We start from the raw sequence: 13,198 nt of genomic DNA, 5'->3' as shown, positions 1-13,198 counted from the left end.
CGTACATGGTTCCTTTTTTTGCACAAGTTTTGTATTTTTATTCCATTCTGTTTCCTTATTTTGCACGGTCTTTTTAAACGGTACGTATCCACTGTGTAAAATGACAGCCACGTGTATCTGACTTTGTAACCTTCACTGAGCGTACAGTGAAGAGCAAAACTGGATCCACACTATTCGAAACAGCATAACTTTTTTAAAATTAGAACCAAATGACTTGAAAGAAATAGTAAAAGTTGGTTTTGTCAACTTTTTTATCTGAGCTTGTATTGAAAATTCAAAAAATGTGTTTTATTCACTCGAATAAATTATATCTATGCTGAACATTTCGCCGATAAGTGATGTAACGAGTCCGTTTCCCGGCGGATCTCGATACAACTGGTTCCTCGCGGCCGGATTTGGCTCGCCGTGCCAGGGTTCGCAGCGGGATAACGCGAGGGTTACGGCGGGACACGGACGGTCGGGCGCGGGTGGTTAATGACGCGGCTCGGCTACACGTTCATCACTCTCCCGGCTTCGCGGTTCGGAGGTCGGCGGTCGCGACTCAGGTCGCGCGCGTGTCGGGTCACGGCGTGGTCTTAGCCGTACGCAGCGGCGTTTCCGGACCAGGGCAACTTCGGCGGACGGAGAGCCCGCGCCCATGGACGGCCGGCGTTACGCCGGTCACGGGTGGTTCGCTCTCCGAGGGTGTAGGGTGGAGGCGGGGACGTCGGGTTAACGGGAAAGAAAGGTACTTACCCTGGTTCCGGTCCTCGATCGCTCGGCGACGGGGCGGCTCTCCAGGTGGTCCGGTACGCGGCGTAGATCGGGGTTCGAGGGTCGCGAGTAATTCGTCACACTCGCGGTTACAAGATCCGCGGGTAAAATAATACTCTGCGAGAATCGGCGGGCGGTTTCTCGGCGTCGGAACAGCGCGAGTTCGGACGTATCCGTGCGGTCGGTATCGGCGGCTGGAGAATACGGCTCGGTAAAACACGACTGGTCGCTATGACGGCGGAAAACCGAAGAGACCGTTTTCCGGTTCGTCTCGCTCGTCTTGCCGGGCGAGGGGGTGCGGTGCGGTACGGTTCGCGGTCGGCTTTTCCGGTGTCGTCACGCATCCGGCGCGCCGGTGTCGCATCATGGCGGGTTCCGGTTCCCGCCAAGATCGGTTCGGTGTTGCGGGGCTCGCGGGGGCGCTCGCGGTTACCGGCGGATCTCGGTATCCGTCGGTCGTGTTCGGGGGCTCGGATTCGGGGCGCGTACAATTAGGAACAGGCCTGGCGCAGCCAGGTCTGTTACAGTGAAATAAAAATTTATGCTGTTACCAATAATCTGGATTCAGTTTTGCTGTTCGCTATAAATTGTCGCTTTTAGTGACCTGAATAAAAATCTGAAAACCGTTTTTTAAAACCCAAAATTTTTAAAAAATTGAAAGAAAACAAGGTATTTTTCTAATTTCTAAAAACAAAATTCGTATTGATGTCATTAACAGCGACCATGTATGGTTAGTGAAGGTTACACGTTGGTGTCTTTTTATTCGGTGGATACGTACCGTGTAAAATCAGGGCGCAGGGTAGAATAAAAATAAAAATATTTGTGCAGAAACAGGAACAATGTACGCAGAATATTCTGTGTGCAAACAGATGTACAGAAAAGTAGGAAAGTTGTGTTAAACCGAGGCAAACTCTACAAAAACCAATATATAAAAATGCATTCAATCAAAATATTTTATTTAGCAAATATATTTCAAGATATAGAGATGTAGAGTTTTGTAGAGTCTGCTATTATAATTTTTGTAATTTTTTCAGATGCCAACCGTAGCGACCCAAACAGATTCACGCCGGAGCTCGCGTTCCCCGAGACGCGGGTCGCGATCGCGATGCTCGCGGCGCGGATTGCGGTCCCCGAGACGCGGGTCGCGATCGCGATGCTCGCGGCGCGGGTCGCGGTCGGGGTCGCCAACAGGGCCATCACAATCGTCTCAGTATCCATCTTCCCGATCGCCGCGTACATCATTTAGGCGGTCGGACGAAAGTCTTTTTTTCGCTAAGAAGGTACGTACAATAGTTTTGTGATTAGATCAAATGACTTGAATGTTATCGAGAAGTTAGAAGGATTAGTTTATTAGACGAGGTGTAAAAAATTTTTGAAAAAAGTTTGAATTGGTCGGAATCGTAAAAGAAATAGTAAAAGTTGGTTTTTTTTAGCTTTTTTATCTGAGCCTGTATTGAAAATTTCATCTATATTGGTTAATTCGTTTACGAGTTATAAACGATTAAAAGTGCGGTCGAAAATCGTGAAAAATGGCAACTTTTCCACTTGCGTTTATAACTCGTAAACGAATTAACCAATATCGGTGAAATTTCCAGCATGGATATAATTTATTCGACCGAATCAAATACATTCTTTAAATTTTCAATACAGGCTCAGATAAAAAAGCTGAAAAACCAACTTTTACTATTTCTTTTGCGATTCCGACCAATTCAAATTTTTTTCAAAAATTTTTTACACCTCGTCTAATAAACTAATCCTTCTAACTTCTCAATAACATTCAAGTCATTTGATCTAATTTTTAAAAAGTTATGTTGCTTCAAATAGTGTAGACTCAGTTTTGCTCGTTACTGTATATGAATGAGAACATTTAAAAATTGTCCGTTTAATAATGTTTGTTTTTCACGTTACAGCTGCACGAAATAGAAAAAGAGTTAAAATCAATGAGACGAGGAGGAAGTGGCGGCAGGGGTGGCTGGGGTTACAGAGGAAGCAGAGGAAGCAGAGGAGGCAGCGGTAACTGGATCAGAGGCACTAATAAAATTGCCGAAAAAAATTATTATATATTTAAAAAATAATTTAAAATATAGAATTTAAACCTAATATGTTTAATCTTTTTTGTTATATTCTCCATCTTGCCTTTGCGTTATTCCTTTCCTAAAATCCAAAATATTCCTTTTTCAATTAAAATTAATTTTATTATTCTACTCTCGTGTGTCTACTGTATGCACCTAAAAGATTATTTTCATGAACTTGGTAGTTCAATTGTTATAATTTAATGAAAAAGGTTGACACTTTATTTTCAAGACCTGTAAAAGTAACCCTTTGCACTCGGCGCTATTTTCATTCTAAAACTACATTTTTCTCTTCTGTCTTAGAATATTTTCATTTTATTCATACGAAACTGATCCGATTTCCACATAGAATATTTAAATGTTTAGTAATCTATTAAATTCAAATTTTGTAATGTAACAAATACATTGTAATATTTGTTGTAATTTCTTTGAAATAATGCCACAACAATTTCTAGTGGTGGTTCAGAGTCACCACTCGAGTGCAAAGGGTTAACAATTTCTTTTTCTCTTTTGTATAATGTGGTACTGTATGTAAGCTCATCGGTATACAAATGTGATCGCAATTTCATATGATACATGAAGCTACAGCTACGACTATGCTATATGCGTATATGGACAACTGCACATTGCTTGCATCAGTCCGAAACATCAAACTATCGGAGTATTTGCATGTATAGGAAAATTATATACATATACACACATATACAGACGCACGTTGCCGATGAGCGAATAGGCGTCGAACATAACCACAATCACAGACGAGGTATAGGAGTAGACCAATCACCATATGGGGTTTCGTGTCTCACATGTAAACAACTGGTTTTCTTACGCCCTGTACGCTGACGAACGATAAATGTTGGAACTAGATCCACAAAAATGATCAAATCTGGTCAAATACAAATGATTGACGAGTTATGTACATATCTGATGTTATGACTATAGGTTCAAATTATATTTTTTTATTTGATGTCATTATGTTATATATCTACAATTATCTTTATCAATACAATATTAATAAATATAGATACTACGTTTCCAAATTATAGAAATACAATTTTCATAAACCTTGAACGTAAATAACAATTCTCCATACGTATAATTATTATTCGCATTTCTATAATTTTTTAACACTATTAATACGCAACCATTTTGAATATATTTTGTAACTGAACTTGAAAAAGAAATTAAATTGAAATTTACTATATATTTTCATGTATATTTCATTTAAAAAACATAAACTTTAGCTTTAAAGAATCATCCAAAATATCAATTAATATTAGTTGTAAAATTCGAAAGAGTTAAGAATTAATAAATCAATAATTATGTAGTTGATCTTTTTTACAAGATGTCAATCTATTTCACTACTGACTGAGAACGTAGTTGCATTATTTTCTTTCACGTTTGTAGTGAGAAAATAAACGACGAAGGCAACAGTACGTCTCCTTACGTTGCTTCTACTACGCACGCGCTACACACAAGCGTACCTCTATTCTGTCCGTGTGAGATGCCAGCTCGACTGTTCGACGCGTTCCGCCGAATTCACGTTACCGAAGTTTCGAGCGCCTGAGCCGCAATCGATTCCCGGTTCGGCGAGGCGCACATTTTGCTACAACTTTTAAACTAAAAAAGATATCAATGCGAAATTTGGACTAGAAATCTTTTTTAAAGATCGGGTTTAATGGCGTATACTAAAATATGTTCTATATTTTTTACATAATTTTTTTTTTGTTGATTTTTAAGACTAATCCGGATAAGATGGTCAAAAGCAGAGTTGGGCATTATTTCGATAAAAAATTATTTAAATAACGATTCGAATAAAAGATACTCTATCTTTATTCGTTATTCGAAGGTTCGAATAAGAAAAGTATCTTTATTCGACGAGTATCGGATAAATAATTTTATTCGACGAGAATTTATCCGACGAATAAAGATAATTTTTTTTATTCGAAACGGATTTATTCGAACTTCGAATAATTTTTTCATCTTTTATCTGTATCTTTTATTCGAAGGCTTCGAATAAATCTTCGAATAACTTTTGCCGAGCGCCGAGCTTCAAAGACCCAGCGACGACAGACGACATACATTGTAAGCGGATCGAGAATCGCGCACGTATGAAAGTTTAAACTTTTAGATTTTTCAATATATCCTCATTAAATTGTGACGAGCGAATGGAGGGGATTTTGCTGATGAAAATGAGGTCAAATTCGAGTGCAGACGAACAAGTTTCACTGATACGTAATGTTACGATAAAAATTACAATCTCATTAAAGACAGTCCAAATGATGTCGTGTTTGGACTCATTTTGATCGGGACAAGCTCTACAACTCATTCGTCTTAACAATATTGTTCTGATTAAAAACATAAAAGCATAAATTGCCAATAATGCATGATTCTCCATCCGCTTACATTGTATGCCGTTTGGCAGTCGCTGGGTCTTCGACGTTCGGCGCTCGTCGGTCCTCGTCGGCCTTCGTTGCCGTTTATTCGTCGAGCTGGCAAAAGTTATCCGAAGATTTATTCGAAGCCTTCGAATAAATCTACGAATAAAAATGCTAAATACAGTCCAATTTGTACCGTGTTTAGTGTCATTTTAATCATAAGAATGCCACGAATTAGATGGCGCAAGTCCCATAAAAAAATCCTGAAAAACAATGAAGTTTTGCAATTTGATTGGTAGTTGTTTCACACCGATATCTCGCGACTCTACGAGCTCGGAACTTCAAAGACCAGCGACCGACCAACGGCCTACAATGTAAGCAGATGGAGAATCGTGCATTATTGGCAATTTACGCTTTTATGTTTTTAATCAGAACAATATTGTTAATACGAATGAGCTGTGGAGCTTGTCCCGATCAAAATGAGTCCAAACACGACATCATTTGGACTATCTTCAATAAGAATGTAATTTTTATCGTAACATTACGTATCAATAAATTTGTTCGATTACACTCGAATTTGGACTCATTTTCATCAGGAAAAGCCCCTCAATTCACTCGTCGCAATTTAATGAGGATGTATACCGTTTGTCAGTCGCTGGGTCTTTGAAGTTCGGCTCTCGTCGGACCTCGTTGCTGTTTATTCGAAGCCTTCGAATAAACGATACAGATAAAAGATGAAAAAATTGTTCCAAGTTCGAATAAATCCGCTTCGAATAAAAAAAATTATCTTTATTCATCGGATAAATTCTCGTCGAATAAAATTATTTATTCGACAAAGATACTTTTTTTATTCGAACCTTCGAATAACGAATAAAGTTAAAGTATCTTTTATTCGAATCGTTATTTAAATAATTTGTTATCTAAATAGTGCCCAACTATGTCTGGAAGTAGCGCATTCGATTCCCGGTTCGGCGAGGCGCATATTTTGCTATAACTTTTGAACTAAAAAAGATATCAAAGTGAAATTTAAACGGAAAAAATTAAAAAGAATCGGGTTTAATGGTATGTACTGATATATATTTTGTATTTTTAAATAATTCTTTTTGTTTTTTAAATTTAATTACCCTTAAAAAATGTTCAAAACTAGTTATTATAAATATTGTTGTTCAATCTTTTATCAATCCCAAATAATTAAATTTATTAGAATATATACGCTGCAAATGAAAAGCAATATCAGAAGTAGATTGAGTAGGTAGCTATTAAATAGTCAAATGAAATTAGTGATATCAACGTCGTATTTTATTAAATTAAATTTAAACTAAGTTCTTACTTTTGGCTAATATTAAACTAATTTAATTTCTTATAATTATGTTATTACACTGTTGTAGTTGTAATTGCACAGGGAAGAAGACTGACGTAGTAGAAAGAACAAGAAAAAAGTGTTTAACGAAAAAAAAAATCATTCCATGCGGGATTCGATCCGGGACCAAAATATTCTCAGCCGGAGACGTTACGTTATTATTATTATTACATTACGTCTCCTTCGATGCACTCATGTGTCAGCCGTAATGGAATTAAGAGGAAACAACATTCTTTTGTTTCATTCATCATATGAATCCTCGACATGAGATTTAAAATTATATCAGCAACAGCGCCATTGTAGAATATCGGTTCCACAATATTAGTTCTGGATGATACGGTAGGATGTGACACGGAATGGTACGGGGGCTCTAGAGCCCCCCGAGCGCGAGACAGAAAAATACATTGGGTGATTGGTCTACTCCTATACCTCGTCTGTGCCACAATCTACGCTTGCAGTTTCCTCCAATCCCACTTCGACAGTCTGTAGGTTTAAGGGTCCCGCGGATAAATGCGGAACCAAGATGCAGCCTACTCTGCACAGAACCGCTGGGAGACTTTTTATCGATAGTGATAAACTCGTGTATGTAACAGAACAACTTTATTCGACTTCACTTCGAGAGCGTAGGATCGAGACGTCTGTCTCGATCGAGAGTCCGGCAGCGAGAGAGTACATTAGGCGGTTCTCTCGCCTGCATTGCCCGAGGTTGAGAGTGCCAACCTCGTCGGAGCGTATTCTCTAGGCGCGTGCCTAGGGGAATGGCGCGGCAGCGTCAATATCCCTACAAGTCCTTCTACTTAGGCGCCACCTGATGAGCTCCAGCTCAACTAAACTTGTCACATTTTTTTGCTCTATATTATCGATATCATGAATTCTGAGGCTAGAAAGCCATGCCGAAAACGTGCCTCAAGTTTTCGCCTTTATTTCGCAACAGAATCAAGACAAATTATAGCTCAATTTGTAGCTGGAGATATTTTCTAGTGCGGGCTGGTCTCGACATCATCCAGAAAACTCATCCAATGGCATAAAAATGCTTGAATTCCACGGCACGCGCATCGTCAATTTTTGGCCTACTTCTAACGCTTATATTTCTAAATATATGCATAATCTCGTCAGCTCATGACCAGCCCGCACTAGACTGAACCTTCCTCTTTCGAATGAGCCCTTTATCAGCGACAATATATTCTTATTTAAGGACGAAAACTTGAGGCACGTAAAACCATATTTTGTCGGTAAAGTAGTCACTCTACTTTTGGCAGTCCGGGCCCTTAACTTCTTTTCTACAATCTCCTCGGAATGGCAGCAAAATCGATTGAAAACAAAATTCTAAACAAATGCCGAGAAATCTTGTTGTCTCATTCTGCCGCGCTTCGCCTCGCTTGCTTTCTTCGTTGCGCCCAATCGGAAACGGAGCGCGGCAGAATGAGACAGCTACGATTCTCCTTTCCCCTGTGACTGCCTAGCTTGTGGGACGACGTCGTACGCAGTGGGGGTCTCTTGTCGAAAAAGGAAGATAGGGGAAAGAACCACGAGCGGCTCATAAGCCACCAGTTCAGCAGCCCTGATCTAAATAATGCCCAACTCTGCCTATGGCATACCAAAATGACTAGCATTCAAACGGAGAGAATATCCGTCTCCGATATAATGTTGCACGGAGAAGCGGACAGCAAAACTCGAAAACTGTCGTCGCCGAGGAGTGGAAACTTCTTTATTTCTCGTTATTTTTTTATGAAACTTTTACCAACATATTCGTGGCATTTTTCTGGTTAAAATGAAACCAAATATAATATAATTCCGATGGTATTTACTTGTGTAACAAGCGATAAAAGTTTCGAACACAGAGAAGGACAGCGTATGGGAAGGAAAGAGCCGCGAAGAGTCGCGGCCGCCGGCACAGATCAAAATCCGCGTGAGCGCAGGCCTTTAAATGAAAAATTCAACTTCTTTATTATTAATTATTTTTTTATAGGACTTTCACCAATATATTTGTGGCATTATTCTGATTAAAATGATACCAAATGCGATATAATTCGGATCACATTTACACTAATTTCCCGTGAATGTAATTGTAATCGGGAGTAACTTTCATCGTTCATTACACACGTAAATATCATCGGAATTATATTATATTATATTGAAGCTTCGAATATAAAAAAGTATTTTTACACGATGGATAAATTCTCATCTAATAAAATGATTTATTCGATACTCGTCCAATAAAAATGATTTTTTTATTCGAACCTTCAAATAGCAAATAAATATAAAGTATCTTTTATTCGAATTTTTATTTAAATAATTTTTTATCCCAAATAATGCTCAACTCTGCGAGGGCCGCCAGCGGCGTGAAAGATTTACTTAATATTTAATTTAATTTAATTATTACAAAGAGTGTATCATGAACAAAGAGTATGCACTTGGAACTGTTACAGAAGTATGTAAGATCACCCTTTCGATGAAGTATCGAATGCGATTTATGACACGAGCGATTGGAATCCGCTTCTTTTGAGTTTAGTGCACACTGCGTATTTAGCCTTCCTTTAATTAGTTTTGGAGGCAGATCTCTGGAAGTTGTGGGTGCATTCGCTTGTTCGGTCTGGCTTGCGACTCAATAGCGATTGTTGGCGTACCATAAAACTACAGATGTGCCACAGAACACAGGTAAAGGGTTGAAATGTGGAAACACTTTTGTTTTTTCAATTATTGTCACAAAAAATTGTTCTTTTTTAAATATGGGTGGTATGTACTATGGTATTGAGTTGTAAAAGAGTGTTAAACAGAGCTGCGATGCAGCTCATAAAAAATTAGTAGAAGGGTGGAATAAAGAGTAAACTAGAATGTTTCCGAGTAAAATTATTTAAAAATAGTTCTAATATGTTTTTAAAGTCATCTAGTGAAAATCTTATGGTGCTGAGGTGGAAAAAATATTCATTCATGAAAGAAAATTTTTTTAATTACTAATAACAGTAGCTAAATATATGAAAAAATTTAAGATAGTGTTGATGACAATAGCTCATTATTAAATTAATATTCAGGATGATCGCTTTAAAACTTCTATATGAAATTTGTATTTGTTCGAATTTTTCCGAGTTTTCCATTTTTCACAACTAGAGTTTGCAACTACAAAATTGGAAAAAAATAAAATAATATACTTAATTTATATTAATTTGAGATTTTGTACACAAGATTTACGTGTTACTTACATATTTCATGTAAAACAATTAAGCTGTACGTTCTAATCCTGGTTAAAAAAATAAAGTGCTTTCGGTTTTATGCTAAAAGACGGCCCGGTTCTGTTCCAGGAAAGACGGCCCGGTTCTGTGCCATGCTAAAGCGGCGATGTCACGAAAGTGAGAACGCCGAAACCCCGGGCGTGAGCACTCTCCTATCCTCTCTGCCATAGAGCTTCTGAAACCTGCGTTCGGTCTTGGGGACCTGCCGGCCGCGGCAACCCCTGGCACCTCCGTTGTGCCCGCCGATGCGTGTACGCCTGGCCCTTCTGGCTCATCGCGCCCCGTTCTAAGAACGTACGCGAAAAGAAAGTCGGTGCGCTTCATGCCGACCGCGCAAAGCAGTTGTTAACACGCGTCCGTTGCGTATGCAACACTTGTATATATAGTTTTAGTCTTATGTATTATCATTGACGCCGCTTAGTATATTAAGTTGTGTATTGTGTTGTCACGTCCGGTGGTTCGACCGCTAAAGACTAAAAGATTATCACGAAAATCCGATAATGCCACACGAGAGGTAAAACGTAGAAATAAGATAGTATAATAAGCAAATATATATAACACAAGAAATTAAAACCCTGTTAGCACAAGCGCGCAATATCACAGCACTGCAACAAGAAGTTATAGCAACTACGAAACACGCAAATGAACATCGGTTTACATTCCGAAAAGCCAATAACAATGGCATCACGCCATGCTGAGTAACGAGGAAAAGATGCCGACTCCTTAGTAAGACCCTGACGACAAGGAGCCGACCAGTCAAGAGAAAACTAAAATATGCAAGGTGGAGACTTTTGGGCCAGCATTCTGGGAAACATTGAATTGGCCGTCTTATAAATAGGGAGACCAACCCCTCAAAAGTCAGTACAAATCCAACAATCGTAAACCAATAAACTCGCGCTAATTCGGTCCGCTAGTAAAAATCGGAAAATTGTCGTAAATCGAAGAGTCGTGATACCGCGCAACTGGACAGTATTCACCAGTGATACGAATCAAGGCGGATATTACATCTACCTCACCACCCGAAGAGTTACACCTCGGTAATATCATCACTACTATTGTTACCATTGTCTTTGTACCAACACGATTTGTACCCTCCCTTGTCTTTGCGTTCCTTGTAAGCAACCTCTGTAACCTCATAATAATCTGATTCAGTTCCTAATCTTGAATAAATTATAAGTTGTTTGTTATAAAAAGGGGTTCAACCTTCATTTAAACAATCCTCAAGTACCCGAACCGTAGCCGGTGAATGCAGGTAGGTTCGAAACTGCGTCCTATCCCCTAAAATTGTAATTCAGCCCACTTGGGACGTAACAATACAGTTAATTTATTTATTTTTTATTAATTTGACAAAAATTGAAATTTATTTCTTTATTGTTTTATTAATTAATTTTTTTTTCTTAATTAATAAATTTATTTATTTATTTTTTATTAATTGACCCTTATGTTACGTATGGAGAAGTTTCCTCCACTTTCATTTCGATTAGAAGCTCTAATCTCTTTTCTGAGAACGAAAAGTCCCTTTCGAATCAAGTGACTAACCTTATAGATTCCGTTAGATCGGTGAATATTCTATTTGGCATTCAATAATTGTTCTCTGACCCCGCATTGCCAGTGCGTCAAACAATACAGGTAAACATATTCAATTGTAAACCATCCTTAAACTCATTCGCGACACAGACATTTGTAACAGAACTTATTACAGAATATATGTGCTGTGACGTTGCACAAACCCCGCCGCCCTCAAGGGTCCCTAACAACCGAACGAAGGGACCGGACTGTCGTAAAACACGTTGTCGCGAATAGAACCACGGCTCGATAGGTTATGAAGCGCTCCCCGAGGAACTCCCGAATCGAAAGGAAACGCGTGCTTTCACCCTTTCGCGCACGCCGAGCCCGGCAAGTTTCAGGTACGCGAGCGGCACCCCGGCATCCAGCCGACCTGAAGAAAGGGCACAGCGCTCCGCGGGACCACCTACGCCAAACCATGGCCATTACGCAAATCCGGTGCACCGGTACTAACGAGGAATGGGCGACGCCACACACGGGCCAGACAACCCGGAGGTGACGAAGCGGGACGAAGGCCCCTGTCGACCATCCGACAACCTATTTCGCGGTCCTGCCGTCGCCTCACCTAAGCCAATTGCAAGGGGCCTCGACGAGGGTGGTGTAGGCGCTCCCCCCCTCTCCATACCGGGGTAGGTCGTCGATCTGCCCCGCGTTTCAATTTCGGAATAATTTTCGCGTAAGGTCTGGGGCCCAAGGACCCGACGTAGGCACGATCCTGCGAGTTCCGAATTTCGCGCCAGACGCGCGCCCTATTAGAAGAAAAGCCGGGCTACGGCCAGGAGTGGGGATGCGAGGACCCGGCCGTAACGCGAACGGACTAGGCCGAATTACTGTCGCGGTGACTTCCGAACTGTATCATACCGAACTCAAAATCTCTCGAATTGCCCGGACCGCGGTGTTGGATAAGTTAACGAAATCCGTCCGCCTATCGTACACGCGACGTGCGTGCCGTGATAATTCCGAGCTACAGCGGGACCTCCACCCGGTTACCGTTTCAAGACAGGAGCCGAATTACCGCAGGACCATCCCGAGCGAGACGGGCAATACCGCGACAGACGGAGAAATTACCGGCAGGAACGGTGAGTCCCCTAAGTGACCCTTTTCGTGTATTTTTCGCGAGTTGGTTCGCCAGGCTCTGTCGGGGAACAGACGAGGCCGGCCGACGACGATTCCGTGCCCTCGCGGCAACGCGAGCTCGCGGATCGCCCGTCGGACGCGTAATATCGCGTCTCGTTCCCCGAGTTTTCGCGCGCCGAGGCGCTTCTCGCCTCGGACATTCCGCTAGTACCGAATTCACCGGTACCTTGAGTCCCGGCTGCGAGTTCCCGGAAAAATATCGCGCGGAAGTCTTCCTCGGAGGAGCTGCTGCCGTTATCGTTTGCAACCATCTGTTTGTTACGTTACATTTCGCGTTATTCCTATCGAGCCGTCGCATAGTCTATCGCGAAGATTTCGCCGAGCGTTCGCCGTCCGTCGGAACCGAAACCGCGCCGCGGCAGTCATACCGTGATCGCGCCGACCACCTGCGTGCCGCGAAACCCTCGCTTCGGCGAGGGGCTATTCTCGTGCCGATCTACCGCACCCCCGCGGCGTATTTTACCGATCGACAACAGCGCGTTGCGAGCCCTTCAACTTACCGCAAACTTTGTACGAAGTGCGCGGGCTCTCGGGTGCGGCCACGTGGCCGCGACTTTGTAAAACAACCGACGCCAATAAAATTGTAGAGCCCAGTCTGAATACCGGTATTTTCACCTGCGCGATCCGCCCTGCCGTGAGGGCTGTCCTCGTTCCCTTCCGTGCCCGAACCCCCGACCCTTCTCGCGCCTCCCGACCTTCTCG

The 13,198-nt window shown here is 41.4% G+C and overlaps 1 protein-coding gene and 1 long non-coding RNA gene across 2 annotated transcripts in view; one reads left to right on the top strand and one right to left on the bottom strand.

Annotated features, from left to right (window-relative positions):
• Positions 1–6,477, bottom strand: part of LOC143363148 (uncharacterized) — an 839,400-nt gene extending 832,923 nt beyond the window's left edge. The window contains exon 1 of the long non-coding RNA XR_013083758.1: positions 6,274–6,477. This is a non-coding gene — a long non-coding RNA (uncharacterized LOC143363148). The remainder of the gene's footprint in view (positions 1–6,273) is intronic.
• LOC143363140 (uncharacterized) overlaps positions 1–13,198 on the top strand; it is a 458,910-nt gene that overhangs the window by 117,087 nt on the left and 328,625 nt on the right. The window lies entirely within an intron of this gene.

The sequence above is a fragment of the Halictus rubicundus genome, unplaced genomic scaffold, assembly GCF_050948215.1.
Source record: "Halictus rubicundus isolate RS-2024b unplaced genomic scaffold, iyHalRubi1_principal scaffold0025, whole genome shotgun sequence".
Taxonomy (NCBI): domain Eukaryota; kingdom Metazoa; phylum Arthropoda; class Insecta; order Hymenoptera; family Halictidae; genus Halictus; species Halictus rubicundus.
This window is presented reverse-complemented; position numbering and strand designations above follow the sequence as displayed.